General features: G+C 40.7%; 21 non-coding genes and 2 pseudogenes across 21 annotated transcripts in view; all 23 read right to left on the reverse strand.

The window, feature by feature from the left end:
• Positions 1-18: 18 nt before the first annotated feature.
• LOC113087568 (uncharacterized) lies at positions 19-136 on the reverse strand (annotated as a pseudogene).
• A 365-nt stretch (positions 137-501) lies between these two features.
• Positions 502-619, reverse strand: LOC113087524 (5S ribosomal RNA). Its single transcript, XR_003285503.1, has one exon. It is a non-coding gene; the product is annotated as a 5S ribosomal RNA (ribosomal RNA).
• A 362-nt stretch (positions 620-981) lies between these two features.
• Positions 982-1,099, reverse strand: LOC113087498 (5S ribosomal RNA). The gene has a single exon (XR_003285479.1). It is a non-coding gene; the product is annotated as a 5S ribosomal RNA (ribosomal RNA).
• A 357-nt stretch (positions 1,100-1,456) lies between these two features.
• Positions 1,457-1,575, reverse strand: LOC113087464 (5S ribosomal RNA). The gene has a single exon (XR_003285448.1). It is a non-coding gene; the product is annotated as a 5S ribosomal RNA (ribosomal RNA).
• Positions 1,576-2,347: 772 nt separating this feature from the next.
• LOC113087495 (5S ribosomal RNA) lies at positions 2,348-2,467 on the reverse strand. Its single transcript, XR_003285476.1, has one exon. It is a non-coding gene; the product is annotated as a 5S ribosomal RNA (ribosomal RNA).
• Positions 2,468-2,845: 378 nt separating this feature from the next.
• LOC113087567 (uncharacterized) lies at positions 2,846-2,966 on the reverse strand (annotated as a pseudogene).
• Positions 2,967-3,330: 364 nt separating this feature from the next.
• On the reverse strand, positions 3,331-3,450 carry LOC113087497 (5S ribosomal RNA). The gene has a single exon (XR_003285478.1). It is a non-coding gene; the product is annotated as a 5S ribosomal RNA (ribosomal RNA).
• A 517-nt stretch (positions 3,451-3,967) lies between these two features.
• LOC113087496 (5S ribosomal RNA) lies at positions 3,968-4,085 on the reverse strand. Its single transcript, XR_003285477.1, has one exon. It is a non-coding gene; the product is annotated as a 5S ribosomal RNA (ribosomal RNA).
• Positions 4,086-4,466: 381 nt separating this feature from the next.
• On the reverse strand, positions 4,467-4,585 carry LOC113087525 (5S ribosomal RNA). Its single transcript, XR_003285504.1, has one exon. It is a non-coding gene; the product is annotated as a 5S ribosomal RNA (ribosomal RNA).
• Positions 4,586-5,650: 1,065 nt separating this feature from the next.
• On the reverse strand, positions 5,651-5,769 carry LOC113087463 (5S ribosomal RNA). Its single transcript, XR_003285447.1, has one exon. It is a non-coding gene; the product is annotated as a 5S ribosomal RNA (ribosomal RNA).
• Positions 5,770-6,286: 517 nt separating this feature from the next.
• Positions 6,287-6,405, reverse strand: LOC113087570 (5S ribosomal RNA). Its single transcript, XR_003285543.1, has one exon. It is a non-coding gene; the product is annotated as a 5S ribosomal RNA (ribosomal RNA).
• Positions 6,406-6,779: 374 nt separating this feature from the next.
• On the reverse strand, positions 6,780-6,898 carry LOC113087479 (5S ribosomal RNA). Its single transcript, XR_003285461.1, has one exon. It is a non-coding gene; the product is annotated as a 5S ribosomal RNA (ribosomal RNA).
• A 358-nt stretch (positions 6,899-7,256) lies between these two features.
• Positions 7,257-7,375, reverse strand: LOC113087476 (5S ribosomal RNA). The gene has a single exon (XR_003285458.1). It is a non-coding gene; the product is annotated as a 5S ribosomal RNA (ribosomal RNA).
• Positions 7,376-7,750: 375 nt separating this feature from the next.
• Positions 7,751-7,869, reverse strand: LOC113087469 (5S ribosomal RNA). The gene has a single exon (XR_003285452.1). It is a non-coding gene; the product is annotated as a 5S ribosomal RNA (ribosomal RNA).
• A 796-nt stretch (positions 7,870-8,665) lies between these two features.
• On the reverse strand, positions 8,666-8,784 carry LOC113087526 (5S ribosomal RNA). The gene has a single exon (XR_003285505.1). It is a non-coding gene; the product is annotated as a 5S ribosomal RNA (ribosomal RNA).
• Positions 8,785-9,844: 1,060 nt separating this feature from the next.
• Positions 9,845-9,963, reverse strand: LOC113087582 (5S ribosomal RNA). Its single transcript, XR_003285554.1, has one exon. It is a non-coding gene; the product is annotated as a 5S ribosomal RNA (ribosomal RNA).
• A 505-nt stretch (positions 9,964-10,468) lies between these two features.
• LOC113087593 (5S ribosomal RNA) lies at positions 10,469-10,587 on the reverse strand. The gene has a single exon (XR_003285565.1). It is a non-coding gene; the product is annotated as a 5S ribosomal RNA (ribosomal RNA).
• Positions 10,588-11,099: 512 nt separating this feature from the next.
• On the reverse strand, positions 11,100-11,218 carry LOC113087527 (5S ribosomal RNA). Its single transcript, XR_003285506.1, has one exon. It is a non-coding gene; the product is annotated as a 5S ribosomal RNA (ribosomal RNA).
• Positions 11,219-12,639: 1,421 nt separating this feature from the next.
• On the reverse strand, positions 12,640-12,758 carry LOC113087465 (5S ribosomal RNA). Its single transcript, XR_003285449.1, has one exon. It is a non-coding gene; the product is annotated as a 5S ribosomal RNA (ribosomal RNA).
• Positions 12,759-13,683: 925 nt separating this feature from the next.
• On the reverse strand, positions 13,684-13,802 carry LOC113087475 (5S ribosomal RNA). Its single transcript, XR_003285457.1, has one exon. It is a non-coding gene; the product is annotated as a 5S ribosomal RNA (ribosomal RNA).
• Positions 13,803-14,174: 372 nt separating this feature from the next.
• On the reverse strand, positions 14,175-14,293 carry LOC113087477 (5S ribosomal RNA). Its single transcript, XR_003285459.1, has one exon. It is a non-coding gene; the product is annotated as a 5S ribosomal RNA (ribosomal RNA).
• Positions 14,294-14,514: 221 nt separating this feature from the next.
• Positions 14,515-14,633, reverse strand: LOC113087466 (5S ribosomal RNA). Its single transcript, XR_003285450.1, has one exon. It is a non-coding gene; the product is annotated as a 5S ribosomal RNA (ribosomal RNA).
• A 363-nt stretch (positions 14,634-14,996) lies between these two features.
• LOC113087478 (5S ribosomal RNA) overlaps positions 14,997-15,000 on the reverse strand; it is a 119-nt gene continuing 115 nt past the window's right edge. The window contains exon 1 of the ribosomal RNA XR_003285460.1: positions 14,997-15,000. This exon is cut by the window's right edge and continues 115 nt beyond it. This is a non-coding gene — a ribosomal RNA (5S ribosomal RNA).

The following is a 15,000-nucleotide window of genomic DNA, read 5'->3' on the forward strand; positions in this document are numbered from 1 at the left end:
AAGTGAAAAATGCCAAAAAGCTTACAGCACCTGGTATTCCCAGCGGTCTCCCATCCAAGTACTAACCAGGCCCAAACCTGCTTAGCTTCCGAGATCAGACGAAGATCGGGCATAGCCAGGTTGGATGGCCGTAAGCGAAGACTGCTGCAAAAGAGAGGGCATTTAAAGACCAGCCTAATCTAATCGCCAGTACATTATATAAGTAGGAAAGAAAACCCAAAGCTTAAAGCACCTGGTATTCCTAGGCAGTCTCTCATCAAAGTGCTAACCAGAGCCTAAACCTGCTAAGATTCAGAGATCGGGCATTGACTCTTTTTTTTTTTTAATGAAAGATTATTATATAATTCGTGAAATTTTCCAAAAAAGATTAAAGCACACTGGTATTCCTAGGCAGTCTCCCATCCATGTACTAACCAGGCCCAAACCTGCTAATATTCAGAGATCGGGCATTGACTCTATTTTTTGGCAAAATTATTATATACTAAGTGAAAAATGTCCAAAAGCTTACAGCACTGGTATTCCCAGGCGGTCTCCCATCCAAGTACTAACCAGGCCCAAACCTGCTTAGCTTCCGAGATCAGACGAGATCGGGCATAGCCAGGTTGGTATGGCCGTAAGCGAAGACTGCTGCAAAGAGAGGGCTATTTAAAGACCAGCCAATCTAATCGCCAGTACATTATATAAGTAGGAAAGAAAACCCAAAAGCTTAAAGCACCTGGTATTCCTAGGCAGTCTCTCATCAAAATGCTAACCAGACCTAAACCTGCTAAGATTCAGAGATCGGGCATTGACTCTTTTTTTTTTAATGAAAGATTATTATTATAATTCGTGAAATTTTCCAAACAGATTAAAGCACCTGGTATTCCCAGGCAGTCTCCCATCCATGTACTAACCAGGCCCAAACCTGCTAATATTCAGAGATCGGGCATTGACTCTATTTTTTGGCAAAATTATTATATACTAAGTGAAAAATGTCCAAAAAGCTTACAGCACCTGGTATTCCCAGGCGGTCTCCCATCCAAGTACTAACCAGGCCCAACCTGCTTAGCTTCCGAGATCAGACGAGATCGGGCATAGCCAGGTTGGTATGGCCGTAAGCGAAGACTGCTGCAAAGAGAGGGCTATTTAAAGACCAGCCAATCTAATCGCCAGTACATTATATAAGTAGGAAAGAAAACCCAAAAGCTTAAAGCACCTGGTATTCTAGGCAGTCTCTCATCAAAGTGCTAACCAGACCTAAACCTGCTAAGATTCAGAGATCGGGCATTGACTCTATTTTTTGGCAAAATTATTATATACTAAGTGAAAAATGTCCAAAAAGCTTACAGCACCTGGTATTCCCAGGCAGTCTCCCATCCATGTACTAACCAGGCCCAAACCTGCTAATATTCAGAGATCGGGCATTGACTCTATTTTTTGGCAAAATTATTATATACTAAGTGAAAAATGTCCAAAAAGCTTACAGCACCTGGTATTCCCAGGCGGTCTCCCATCCAAGTACTAACCAGGCCCAAACCTGCTTAGCTTCCGAGATCAGACGAGATCGGGCATCGCCAGGTTGGTATGGCCGTAAGCGAAGACTGCTGCAAAGAGAGGGCTATTTAAAGAACAGCCAATCTTATCGCCAGTACATTATATAAGTAGGAAAGAAACCCAAAAGCTTAAATCAATCAATCAATCACCTTTATTTATATAGTGCTTTAAACAAAATACATTGCGTCAAAGCACTGAACAACATTAATTTGGAAAACAGTGTCTCAATAATGCAAAATGATAGTTAAAGGCAGTTCATCATTGGATTCAGTTATGTCATCTCTGTTCAGTTGAAATAGTGTCTGTTTTTATTTGCAATCAAGTCAATGATATCGCTGTAGATGAAGTGACCCCAACTAAGCAAGCCAGAGGCGACAGCGGCAAGGAACCGAAACTCCATCGGTGACAGAATGGAGAAAAAAACCTTGGGAGAAACCAGGCTCAGTTGGGGGGTCAGTTCTCCTCTGACCAGACGAAAACCAGTAGTTCAATTCCAGGCTGCAGCAAAGTCAGATTGTGCAGAAGAATCATCTGTTTCCTGTTTTAAAGCACCTGGTATTCCTAGGCAGTCTCTCATCAAAGTGCTAACCAGACCCTAAACCTGCTAAGATTCAGAGATCGGGCATTGACTCTATTTTTTGGCAAAATTATTATATACTAAGTGAAAAATGTCCAAAAAGCTTACAGCACCTGGTATTCCCAGGCAGTCTCCCATCCATGTACTAACCAGGCCCAAACCTGCTAATATTCAAAGATCGGGCATTGACTCTATTTTTTGGCAAAATTATTATATACTAAGTGAAAAATGTCCAAAAGCTTACAGCACCTGGTATTCCCAGGCGGTCTCCCATCCAAGTACTAACCAGGCCCAAACCTGCTTAGCTTCCGAGATCAGACGAGATCGGGCATAGCCAGGTTGGTATGGCCCATAAGCGAAGACTGCTGCAAAGAGAGGGGCTATTTAAAGACCAGCCAATCTAATCGCCAGTGACATTATATAAGTAGGAAAGAAAACCCAAAAGTTTAAAGCACCTGGTATTCTTAGGCAGTCTCTCATCAAAGTGCTAACCAGACCTAAACCTGCTAAGATTCAGAGATCGGGCATAGACTCAATTTTTTTTTTTTTTTTTTTTTTAATGAAAGATTATTATATAATTCGTGAAATTTTCCCAAAAAGATTAAAGCACCTGGTATTCCTAGGCAGTCTCCCATCCATGTACTAACCAGGCCCAAACCTGTTAATATTTAGAGATCGGGCATTGACTCTATTTTTTGGCAAAATTATTATATATTAAGTGAAAAATGTCCAAAAAGCTTACAGCACCTGGTATTCCCAGGCGGTCTCCCATCCAAGTACTAACCAGGCACAAACCTGCTTAGCTTCCGAGATCAGACGAGATCGCGGAATAGCCAGGTTGGTATGGGCCGTAAGCGAAGACTGCTGCAAAGAGAGGGCTATTTAAAGACCAGCCAATCTAATCGCCAGTACATTATATAAGTAGGAAAGAAAACCCAAAAGCTTAAAGCACCTGGTATTCCTAGGCAGTCTCTCATCAAAAGTGCTAACCAGACCTAAACCTGCTAAGATTCAGAGATCGGGCATTGACTCTTTTTTTTTTTAATGACTGATTATTTATATAATTCATGAAATTTTCCAAAGAGATTAAAGCACCTGGTATTCCCAGGCAGTCTCCCAACCATGTACTAACCAGGCCCAAACCTGCTAATATTCAAAGATCGGGCATTGACTCTATTTTTTGGCAAAATTATTATATACTAAGTGAAAAATGTCCAAAAAGCTTACAGCACCTGGTATTCCCAGGCGGTCTCCCATCCAAGTACTAACCAGGCCCAAACCTGCTTAGCTTCCGAGATCAGACGAGATCGGGCCATAGCCAGGTTGGTATGGCCGCAAGCTAAGACTGCTGCAAAGAGAGGGCTATTTAAAGACCAGCCAATCTAATCGCCAGTACATTATATAAGTAGGAAAGAAAACCCAAAGTTTAAAGCACCTGGTATTCCTAGGCAGTCTCTCATCAAAGTGCTAACCAGACCTAAACCTGCTAAGATTCAGAGATCGGGCATAGACTCAATTTTTTTTTTTTTTTTTTTTTTTTTTTTTATGAAAGATTATTATATAATCCGGAAATTTTCCAAACAGATTAAAGCACCTGGTATTCCCAGGCAGTCTCCCATCCATGTACTAACCAGGCCCAAACCTGCTAATATTCAGAGATCGGGCATTGACTCTATTTTTTGGCAAAATTATTATATACTAAGTGAAAAATGTCCAAAAAGCTTACAGCACCTGGTATTCCCAGGCGGTCTCCCATCCAAGTACTAACGCAGGGCCCAAACCTGCTAATATTCAAAGATCGGGCATTGACTCTATTTTTTGGCAAAATTATTATATACTAAGTGAAAATGTCCAAAAAGCTTACAGCACCTGGTATTCCCAGCGGTCTCCCATCCAAGTACTAACCAGGCCCAAACCTGCTTAGCTTCCGAGATCAGACGAGATCGGGCATAGCCAGGTTGGTATGGCCGTAAGCGAAGACTGCTGCAAAGAGAGGGCTATTTAAAGACCCAGCCAATCTAATCGCCAGTACATTATATAAGTAGGAAAGAAAACCCAAAAGTTTAAAAGCACCTGGTATTCCTAGGCAGTCTCTCATCAAAGTGCTAACCAGACCTAAACCTGCTAAGATTCAGAGATCGGGCATTGACTCTTTTTTTTTTTTTTTTTTTTTTTTTTTAATGAAAGGATTATTATATAATTCGTGAAATTTTCCAAAGAGATTAAAGCACCTGGTATTCCCAGGCAGTCTCCCATCCATGTACTAACCAGGCCCAAACCTGTTAATATTCAGAGATCGGGCATTGACTCTATTTTTTGGCAAAATTATTATATACTAAGTGAAAAATGTCCAAAAAGTTTACAGCACCTGGTATTCCCAGGCGGTCTCCCATCCAAGTACTAACCAGGCCCAAACCTGCTTAGCTTCTGAGATCAGACGAGATCGGGCATCGCCAGGTTGGTATGGCCGTAAGCGAAGACTGCTGCAAAGAGAGGGCTATTTAAAGAACAGCCAATCTAATCGCCAGTACTTTATATAAGTAGGAAAGAGAACCCAAAAGCTTAAATCAATCAATCAATCACCTTTATTTATATAGTGCTTTAAACAAAATACATTGCGTCAAAGCACTGAAACAACATTCATTTGGAAAACAGTGTCTCAATAATGCAAAATGATAGTTAAAGGCAGTTCATCATTGAATTCAGTTATGTCATCTCTGTTCAGTTGAAATAGTGTCTGTTTTTATTTGCAATCAAGTCAATGATATCGCTGTAGATGAAGTGACCCCAACTAAGCAAGCCAGAGGCGACAGCGGCAAGGAACCGAAACTCCATCGGTGACAGAATGGAGAAAAAAACCTTGGGAGAAACCAGGCTCAGTTGGGGGGTCAGTTCTCCTCTGACCAGACGAAAAACCAGTAGTTCAATTCCAGGCTGCAGCAAAGTCAGATTGTGCAGAAGAATCATCTGTTTCCTGTTTTAAAGCACCTGGTATTCCTAGGCAGTCTCTCATCAAAGTGCTAACCAGACCTAAACCTGCTAAGATTCAGAGATCGGGCATTGACTTTTTTTTTTTTTTTTTTTTTTTTTTAATGAAAGATTATTATATAATTCGTGAAATTTTCCAAAGAGATTAAAGCACCTGGTATTCCCAGGCAGTCTCTCATCAAAGTGCTAACCAGACCTAAACCTGCTAAGATTCAGAGATCGGGCATTGACTCTGTTTTTTGGCAAAATTATTATATACTAAGTGAAAAATGTCCAAAAAGCTTACAGCACCTGGTATTCCCAGGCGGTCTCCCATCCAAGTACTAACCAGGCCCAAACCTGCTAATATTCAAAGATCGGCCATTGACTCTATTTTTTGGCAAAATTATTATATACTAAGTAAAAAATGTCCAAAAAGCTTACAGCACCTGGTATTCCCAGGCGGTCTCCCATCCAAGTACTAACCAGGCCCAAACCTGCTAATATTCAAAGATCGGGCATTGACTCTATTTTTGGCAAAATTATTATATACTAAGTGAAAAATGTCCAAAAAGCTTACAGCACCTGGTATTCCCAGGCGGTCTCCCATCCAAGTACTAACCAGGCCCAAACCTGCTTAGCTTCCGAGATCAGACGAGATCGGGCATAGCCAGGTTGGTATGGCCGTAAGCGAAGACTGCTGCAAAGAGAGGGCTATTTAAAGACCAGCCAATCTAATCGCCAGTACATTATATAAGTAGGAAAGAAAACCCAAAAGTTTAAAGCACCTGGTATTCCTAGGCAGTCTCTCATCAAAGTGCTAACCAGACCTAAACCTGCTAAGATTCAGAGATCGGGCATAGACTCAATTTTTTTTTTTTTTTTTTTTTTTTTTTAATGAAAGATTATTATATAATTCGTGAAATTTTCCAAACAGATTAAAGCACCTGGTATTCCCAGGCAGTCTCCCATCCATGTACTAACCAGGCCCAAACCTGCTAATATTCAGAGATCGGGCATTGACTCTATTTTTTGGCAAAATTATTATATACTAAGTGAAAAATGTCCAAAAAGCTTACAGCACCTGGTATTCCCAGGCGGTCTCCCATCCAAGTACTAACCAGGCCCAAACCTGCTAATATTCAAAGATCGGGCATTGACTCTATTTTTTGGCAAAATTATTATATACTAAGTGAAAAATGTCCAAAAAGCTTACAGCACCTGGTATTCCCAGGCGGTCTCCCATCCAAGTACTAACCAGGCCCAAACCTGCTTAGCTTCCGAGATCAGACGAGATCGGGCATAGCCAGGTTGGTATGGCCGTAAGCGAAGACTGCTGCAAAGAGAGGGCTATTTAAAGACCAGCCAATCTAATCGCCAGTACATTATATAAGTAGGAAAGAAAACCCAAAAGTTTAAAGCACCTGGTATTCCTAGGCAGTCTCTCATCAAAGTGCTAACCAGAGCTAAACCTGCTAAGATTCAGAGATCGGGCATAGACACAATTTTTTTTTTTTTTTTTTTTTTAATGAAAGATTATTATATAATTCGTGAAATTTCTAAACAGATTAAAGCACCTGGTATTCCCAGGCAGTCTCCCATCCATGTACTAACCAGGTCCAAACCTGCTAATATTCAGAGATCGGGCATTGACTCTATTTTTTGGCAAAATTATTATATACTAAGTGAAAAATGTCCAAAAAGCTTACAGCACCTGCTATTCCCAGGCGGTCTCCCATCCAAGTACTAACCAGGCCCAAACCTGCTTAGCTTCCGAGATCAGAGGAGATCGGGCATAGCCAGGTTGGTATGGCCGTAAGCGAAGACTGCTGCAAAGAGAGGGCTATTTAAAGATCAGCCAATCTAATCGCCAGTACATTATATAAGTAGGAAAGAAAACCCAAAAGCTTAAAGCACCTGGTATTTTCTAGGCAGTCTCTCATCAAAGTGCTAACCAGACCTAAACCTGCTAAGATTCAGAGATCGGGCATTGACTCTATTTTTGGCAAAATTATTATATACTAAGTGAAAAATGTCCAAAAAGCTTACAGCACCTGGTATTCCCAGGCAGTCTCCCATCCATGTACTAACCAGGCCCAAACCTGCTAATATTCAGAGATCGGGCATTGACTCTATTTTTTGGCAAAATTATTATATACTAAGTGAAAAATGTCCAAAAAGCTTACAGGACCTGGTATTCCCAGGCGGTCTCCCATCCAAGTACTAACCAGGCCCAAACCTGCTTAGCTTCCGAGATCAGACGAGATCGGGCATAGCCAGGTTGGTATGGCCGTAAGCGAAGACTGCTGCAAAGAGAGGGCTATTTAAAGACCAGCCAATCTAATCGCCAGTACATTATATAAGTAGGAAAGAAAACCCAAAAGTTTAAAGCACCTGGTATTCCTAGGCAGTCTCTCATCAAAGTGCTAACCAGAGCTAAACCTGCTAAGATTCAGAGATCGGGCATAGACACAATTTTTTTTTTTTTTTTTTTTTTAATGAAAGATTATTATATAATTCGTGAAATTTTCCAAACAGATTAAAGCACCTGGTATTCCCAGGCAGTCTCCCATCCATGTACTAACCAGGTCCAAATCTGCTAATATTCAGAGATCGGGCATTGACTCTATTTTTTGGCAAAATTATTATATACTAAGTGAAAAATGTCCAAAAAGCTTACAGCACCTGGTATTCCCAGGCGGTCTCCCATCCAAGTACTAACCAGGCCCAAACCTGCTTAGCTTCCGAGATCAGAGGAGATCGGGCATAGCCAGGTTGGTATGGCCGTAAGCGAAGACTGCTGCAAAGAGAGGGCTATTTAAAGAACAGCCAATCTTATCGCCAGTACATTATATAAGTAGGAAAGAAAACCCAAAAGCTTAAATCAATCAATCAATCACCTTTATTTATATAGTGCTTTAAACAAAATACATTGCGTCAAAGCACTGAACAACATTCATTTGGAAAACAGTGTCTCAATAATGCAAAATGATAGTTAAAGGCAGTTCATCATTGGATTCAGTTATGTCATCTCTGTTCAGTTGAAATAGTGTCTGTTTTTATTTGCAATCAAGTCAATGATATCGCTGTAGATGAAGTGACCCCAACTAAGCAAGCCAGAGGCGACAGCGGCAAGGAACGGAAACTCCATCGGTGACAGAATGGAGAAAAAAACCTTGGGAGAAACCAGGCTCAGTTGGGGGGTCAGTTCTCCTCTGACCAGACGAAAACCAGTAGTTCAATTCCAGGCTGCAGCAAAGTCAGATTGTGCAGAAGAATCATCTGTTTCCTGTTTTAAAGCACCTGGTATTCCTAGGCAGTCTCTCATCAAAGTGCTAACCAGACCTAAACCTGCTAAGATTCAGAGATCGGGCATTGACTCTTTTTTTTTTTTTTTTTTTTTTTTTTTTTAATGAAAGATTATTATATAATTCGTGAAATTTTCCAAAGAGATTAAAGCACCTGGTATTCCCAGGCAGTCTCCCATCCATGTACTAACCAGGCCCAAACCTGTTAATATTCAGAGATCGGGCATTGACTCTATTTTTTTGGCAAAATTATTATATACTAAGTGAAAAATGTCCAAAAAGTTTACAGCACCTGGTATTCCCAGGCGGTCTCCCATCCAAGTACTAACCAGGCCCAAACCTGCTTAGCTTCTGAGATCAGACGAGATCGGGCATCGCCAGGTTGGTATGGCCGTAAGCGAAGACTGCTGCAAAGAGAGGGCTATTTAAAGAACAGCCAATCTAATCGCCAGTACTTTATATAAGTAGGAAAGAGAACCCAAAAGCTTAAATCAATCAATCAATCACCTTTATTTATATAGTGCTTTAAACAAAATACATTGCGTCAAAGCACTGAACAACATTCATTTGGAAAACAGTGTCTCAATAATGCAAAATGATAGTTAAAGGCAGTTCATCATTGAATTCAGTTATGTCATCTCTGTTCAGTTGAAATAGTGTCTGTTTTTATTTGCAATCAAGTCAATGATATCGCTGTAGATGAAGTGACCCCAACTAAGCAAGCCAGAGGCGACAGCGGCAAGGAACCGAAACTCCATCGGTGACAGAATGGAGAAAAAAACCTTGGGAGAAACCAGGCTCAGTTGGAGGGTCAGTTCTCCTCTGACCAGACGAAAACCAGTAGTTCAATTCCAGGCTGCAGCAAAGTCAGATTGTGCAGAAGAATCATCTGTTTCCTGTTTTTAAAGCACCTGGTATTCCTAGGCAGTCTCTCATCAAAGTGCTAACCAGACCTAAACCTGCTAAGATTCAGAGATCGGGCATTGACTCTTTTTTTTTTTTTTTTTTTAATGAAAGATTATTATATAATTCGTGAAATTTTCCAAAGAGATTAAAGCACCTGGTATTCCCAGGCAGTCTCTCATCAAAGTGCTAACCAGACCTAAACCTGCTAAGATTCAGAGATCGGGCATTGACTCTATTTTTTGGCAAAATTATTATATACTAAGTGAAAAATGTCCAAAAAGCTTACAGCACCTGGTATTCCCAGGCGGTCTCCCATCCAAGTACTAACCAGGCCCAAACCTGCTAATATTCAAAGATCGGGCATTGACTCTATTTTTTGGCAAAATTATTATATACTAAGTGAAAAATGTCCAAAAAGCTTACAGCACCTGGTATTCCCAGGCGGTCTCCCATCCAAGTACTAACCAGGCCCAAACCTGCTAATATTCAAAGATCGGGCATTGACTCTATTTTTTGGCAAAATTATTATATACTAAGTGAAAAATGTCCAAAAAGCTTACAGCACCTGGTATTCCCAGGCGGTCTCCCATCCAAGTACTAACCAGGCCCAAACCTGCTTAGCTTCCGAGATCAGACGAGATCGGGCATAGCCAGGTTGGTATGGCCGTAAGCGAAGACTGCTGCAAAGAGAGGGCTATTTAAAGACCAGCCAATCTAATCGCCAGTACATTATATAAGTAGGAAAGAAAACCCAAAAGTTTAAAGCACCTGGTATTCCTAGGCAGTCTCTCATCAAAGTGCTAACCAGACCTAAACCTGCTAAGATTCAGAGATCGGGCATAGACTCAATTTTTTTTTTTTTTTAATGAAAGATTATTATATAATTCGTGAAATTTTCCAAACAGATTAAAGCACCTGGTATTCCCAGGCAGTCTCCCATCCATGTACTAACCAGGCCCAAACCTGCTAATATTCAGAGATCGGTCATTGACTCTATTTTTTGGCAAAATTATTATATACTAAGTGAAAAATGTCCAAAAAGCTTACAGCACCTGGTATTCCCAGGCGGTCTCCCATCCAAGTACTAACCAGGCCCAAACCTGCTAATATTCAAAGATCGGGCATTGACTCTATTTTTTGGCAAAATTATTATATACTAAGTGAAAAATGTCCAAAAAGCTTACAGCACCTGGTATTCCCAGGCGGTCTCCCATCCAAGTACTAACCAGGCCCAAACCTGCTTAGCTTCCGAGATCAGACGAGATCGGGCATAGCCAGGTTGGTATGGCCGTAAGCGAAGACTGCTGCAAAGAGAGGGCTATTTAAAGACCAGCCAATCTAATCGCCAGTACATTATATAAGTAGGAAAGAAAACCCAAAAGCTTAAAGAACCTGGTATTCCTAGGCAGTCTTTCATCAAAGTGCTAACCAGACCTAAACCTGCTAAGATTCAGAGATCGGGCATTGACTCTTTTTTTTTTTTTTTTTTTTTTTAATGAAAGATTATTATATAATTCGTGAAATTTTCCAAAGAGATTAAAGCACCTGGTATTCCCAGGCAGTCTCTCATCAAAGTGCTAACCAGACCTAAACCTGCTAAGATTCAGAGATCGGGCATTGACTCTATTTTTTGGCAAAATTATTATATACTAAGTGAAAAATGTCCAAAAAGCTTACAGCACCTGGTATTCCCAGGCAGTCTCCCATCCATGTAGTAACCAGGCCCAAACCTGCTAATATTCAGAGATCGGGCATTGACTCTATTTTTTTGGCAAAATTATTATATACTAAGTGAAAAATGTCCAAAAAGTTTACAGCACCTGGTATTCCCAGGCGGTCTCCCATCCAAGTACTAACCAGGCCCAAACCTGCTTAGCTTCTGAGATCAGACGAGATCGGGCATCGCCAGGTTGGTATGGCCGTAAGCGAAGACTGCTGCAAAGAGAGGGCTATTTAAAGAACAGCCAATCTAATCGCCAGTACTTTATATAAGTAGGAAAGAAAACCCAAAAGCTTAAATCAATCAATCAATCACCTTTATTTATATAGTGCTTTAAACAAAATACATTGCGTCAAAGCACTGAACAACATTCATTTGGAAAACAGTGTCTCAATAATGCAAAATGATAGTTAAAGGCAGTTCATCATTGAATTCAGTTATGTCATCTCTGTTCAGTTGAAATAGTGTCTGTTTTTATTTGCAATCAAGTCAATGATATCGCTGTAGATGAAGTGACCCCAACTAAGCAAGCCAGAGGCGACAGCGGCAAGGAACCGAAACTCCATCGGTGACAGAATGGAGAAAAAAACCTTGGGAGAAACCAGGCTCAGTTGGGGGGTCAGTTCTCCTCTGACCAGACGAAAACCAGTAGTTCAATTCCAGGCTGCAGCAAAGTCAGATTGTGCAGAAGAATCATCTGTTTCCTGTTTTAAAGCACCTGGTATTCCTAGGCAGTCTCTCATCAAAGTGCTAACCAGACCCTAAACCTGCTAAGATTCAGAGATCGGGCATTGACTCTTTTTTTTTTTTTTTTTTTAATGAAAGATTATTATATAATTCGTGAAATAGTCAATGATATCGCTGTAGATGAAGTGACCCCAACTAAGCAAGCCAGAGGCGACAGCGGCAAGGAACCGAAACTCCATCGGTGACAGAATGGAGAAAAAAACCTTGGGAGAAACCAGGCTCAGTTGGAGGGTCAGTTCTCCTCTGACCAGACGAAAACCAGTAGTTCAATTCCAGGCTGCAGCAAAGTCAGATTGTGCAGAAGAATCATCTGTTTCCTGTTTTAAAGCACCTGGTATTCCTAGGCAGTCTCTCATCAAAGTGCTAACCAGACCTAAACCTGCTAAGATTCAGAGATCGGGCATTGACTCTTTTTTTTTTTTTTTTTTTTTAATGAAAGATTATTATATAATTCGTGAAATTTTCCAAAGAGATTAAAGCACCTGGTATTCCCAGGCAGTCTCTCATCAAAGTGCTAACCAGACCTAAACCTGCTAAGATTCAGAGATCGGGCATTGACTCTATTTTTTGGCAAAATTATTATATACTAAGTGAAAAATGTCCAAAAAGCTTACAGCACCTGGTATTCCCAGGAAGTCTCCCATCCATGTACTAACCAGGCCCAAACCTGCTAATATTCAGAGATCGGGCATTGACTCTATTTTTTGGCAAAATTATTATATACTAAGTGAAAAATGTCCAAAAAGCTTACAGCACCTGGTATTCCCAGGCGGTCTCCCATCCAAGTACTAACCAGGCCCAAACCTGCTAATATTCAAAGATCGGGCATTGACTCTATTTTTTGGCAAAATTATTATATACTAAGTGAAAAATGTCCAAAAAGCTTACAGCACCTGGTATTCCCAGGCGGTCTCCCATCCAAGTACTAACCAGGCCCAAACCTGCTTAGCTTCCGAGATCAGACGAGATCGGGCATCGCCAGGTTGGTATGGCCGTAAGCGAAGACTGCTGCAAAGAGAGGGCTATTTAAAGAACAGCCAATCTAATCGCCAGTACTTTATATAAGTAGGAAAGATAACCCAAAAGCTTAAATCAAGCAATCAATCACCTTTATTTATATAGTGCTTTAAACAAAATACATTGCGTCAAAGCACTGAACAACATTCATTTGGAAAACAGTGTCTCAATAATGCAAAATGATAGTTAAAGGCAGTTCATCATTGAATTCAGTTATGTCATCTCCGTTCAGTTGAAATAGTGTCTGTTTTTATTTGCAATCAAGTCAATGATATCGCTGTAGATGAAGTGACCCCAACTAAGCAAGCCAGAGGCGACAGCGGCAAGGAACCGAAACTCCATCGGTGACAGAATGGAGAAAAAAACCTTGGGAGAAACCAGGCTCAGTTGGGGGGTCAGTTCTCCTCTGACCAGACGAAAACCAGTAGTTCAATTCCAGGCTGCAGCAAAGTCAGATTGTGCAGAAGAATCATCTGTTTCCTTTTTTAAAGCACCTGGTATTCCTAGGCAGTCTCTCATCAAAGTGCTAACCAGACCTAAACCTGCTAAGATTCAGAGATCGGGCATTGACTCTTTTTTTTTTTTTTTTTTTTTTAATGAAAGATTATTATATAATTCGTGAAATTTTCCAAAGAGATTAAAGCACCTGGTATTCCCAGGCATTCTCTCATCAAAGTGCTAACCAGACCTAAACCTGCTAAGATTCAGAGATCGGGCATTGACTCTATTTTTTGGCAAAATTATTATATACTAAGTGAAAAATGTCCAAAAAGCTTACAGCACCTGGTATTCCCAGGCGGTCTCCCATCCATGTACTAACCAGGCCCAAACCTGCTAATATTCAGAGATCGGGCATTGACTCTATTTTTTGGCAAAATTATTATATACTAAGTGAAAAATGTCCAAATAGCTTACAGCACCTGGCATTCCCAGGCGGTCTCCCATCAAAGTACTAACCAGGCCCAAACCTGCTTAGCTTCCGAGATCAGACGAGATCGGGCATCGCCAGGTTGGTATGGCCGTAAGCGAAGACTGCTGCAAAGAGAGGGCTATTTAAAGACCAGCCAATCTAATCGCCAGTACATTATATAAGTAGGAAAGAAAACCCAAAAGTTTAAAGCACCTGGTATTCTTAGGCAGTCTCTCATCAAAGTGCTAACCAGACCTAAACCTGCTAAGATTCAGAGATCGGGCATAGACTCAATTTTTTTTTTTTTTTTTTTAATGAAAGATTATTATATAATTCGTGAAATTTTCCAAAAAGATTAAAGCACCTGGTATTCCTAGGCAGTCTCCCATCCATGTACTAACCAGGCCCAAACCTGTTAATATTTAGAGATCGGGCATTGACTCTATTTTTTGGCAAAATTATTATATACTAAGTGAAAAATGTCCAAAAAGCTTACAGCACCTGGTATTCCCAGGCGGTCTCCCATCCAAGTACTAACCAGGCCCAAACCTGCTTAGCTTCCGAGATCAGACGAGATTGGGCATAGCCAGGTTGGTATGGCCGTAAGCGAAGACTGCTGCAAAGAGAGGGCTATTTAAAGAGCAGCCAATCTAATCGCCAGTACATTATATAAGTAGGAAAGAAAACCCAAAAGCTTAAAGCACCTGGTTTTCCTAGGCAGTCTCTCATCAAAGTACTAACCAGACCTAAACCTGCTAAGATTCAGAGATCGGGCATTGACTCTATTTTTTGGCAAAATTATTATATACTAAGTGAAAAATGTCCAAAAAGCTTACAGCACCTGGCATTCCCAGGCGGTCTCCCATCCAAGTACTAACCAGGCCCAAACCTGCTTAGCTTCCGAGATCAGACGAGATCGGGCATAGCCAGGTTGGTATGGCCGTAAGCGAAGACTGCTGCAAAGAGAGGGCTATTTAAAGACCAGCCAATCTAATCGCCAGTACATTATATAAATAGGAAAGAAAACCCAAAAGCTTAAAGCACCTGGTATTCCTAGGCAGTCTCTCATCAAAGTGCTAACCAGACCTAAACCTGCTAAGATTCAGAGATCGGGCATTGAATCTTTTTTTTTTTTAATGAAAGATTATTATATAATTCGTGAAATTTTCCAAAAAGATTAAAGCACCTGGTATTCCTAGGCAGTCTCCCATCCATGTACTAACCAGGCCCAAACCTGTTAATATTTAGAGATCGGGCATTGACTCTATTTTTTGGCAAAATTATTATATATTAAGTGAAAAATGTCCAAAAAGCT

Source organism: Carassius auratus, unplaced genomic scaffold (genome assembly GCF_003368295.1).
Source record: "Carassius auratus strain Wakin unplaced genomic scaffold, ASM336829v1 scaf_tig00044895, whole genome shotgun sequence".
NCBI lineage: Eukaryota > Metazoa > Chordata > Actinopteri > Cypriniformes > Cyprinidae > Carassius > Carassius auratus.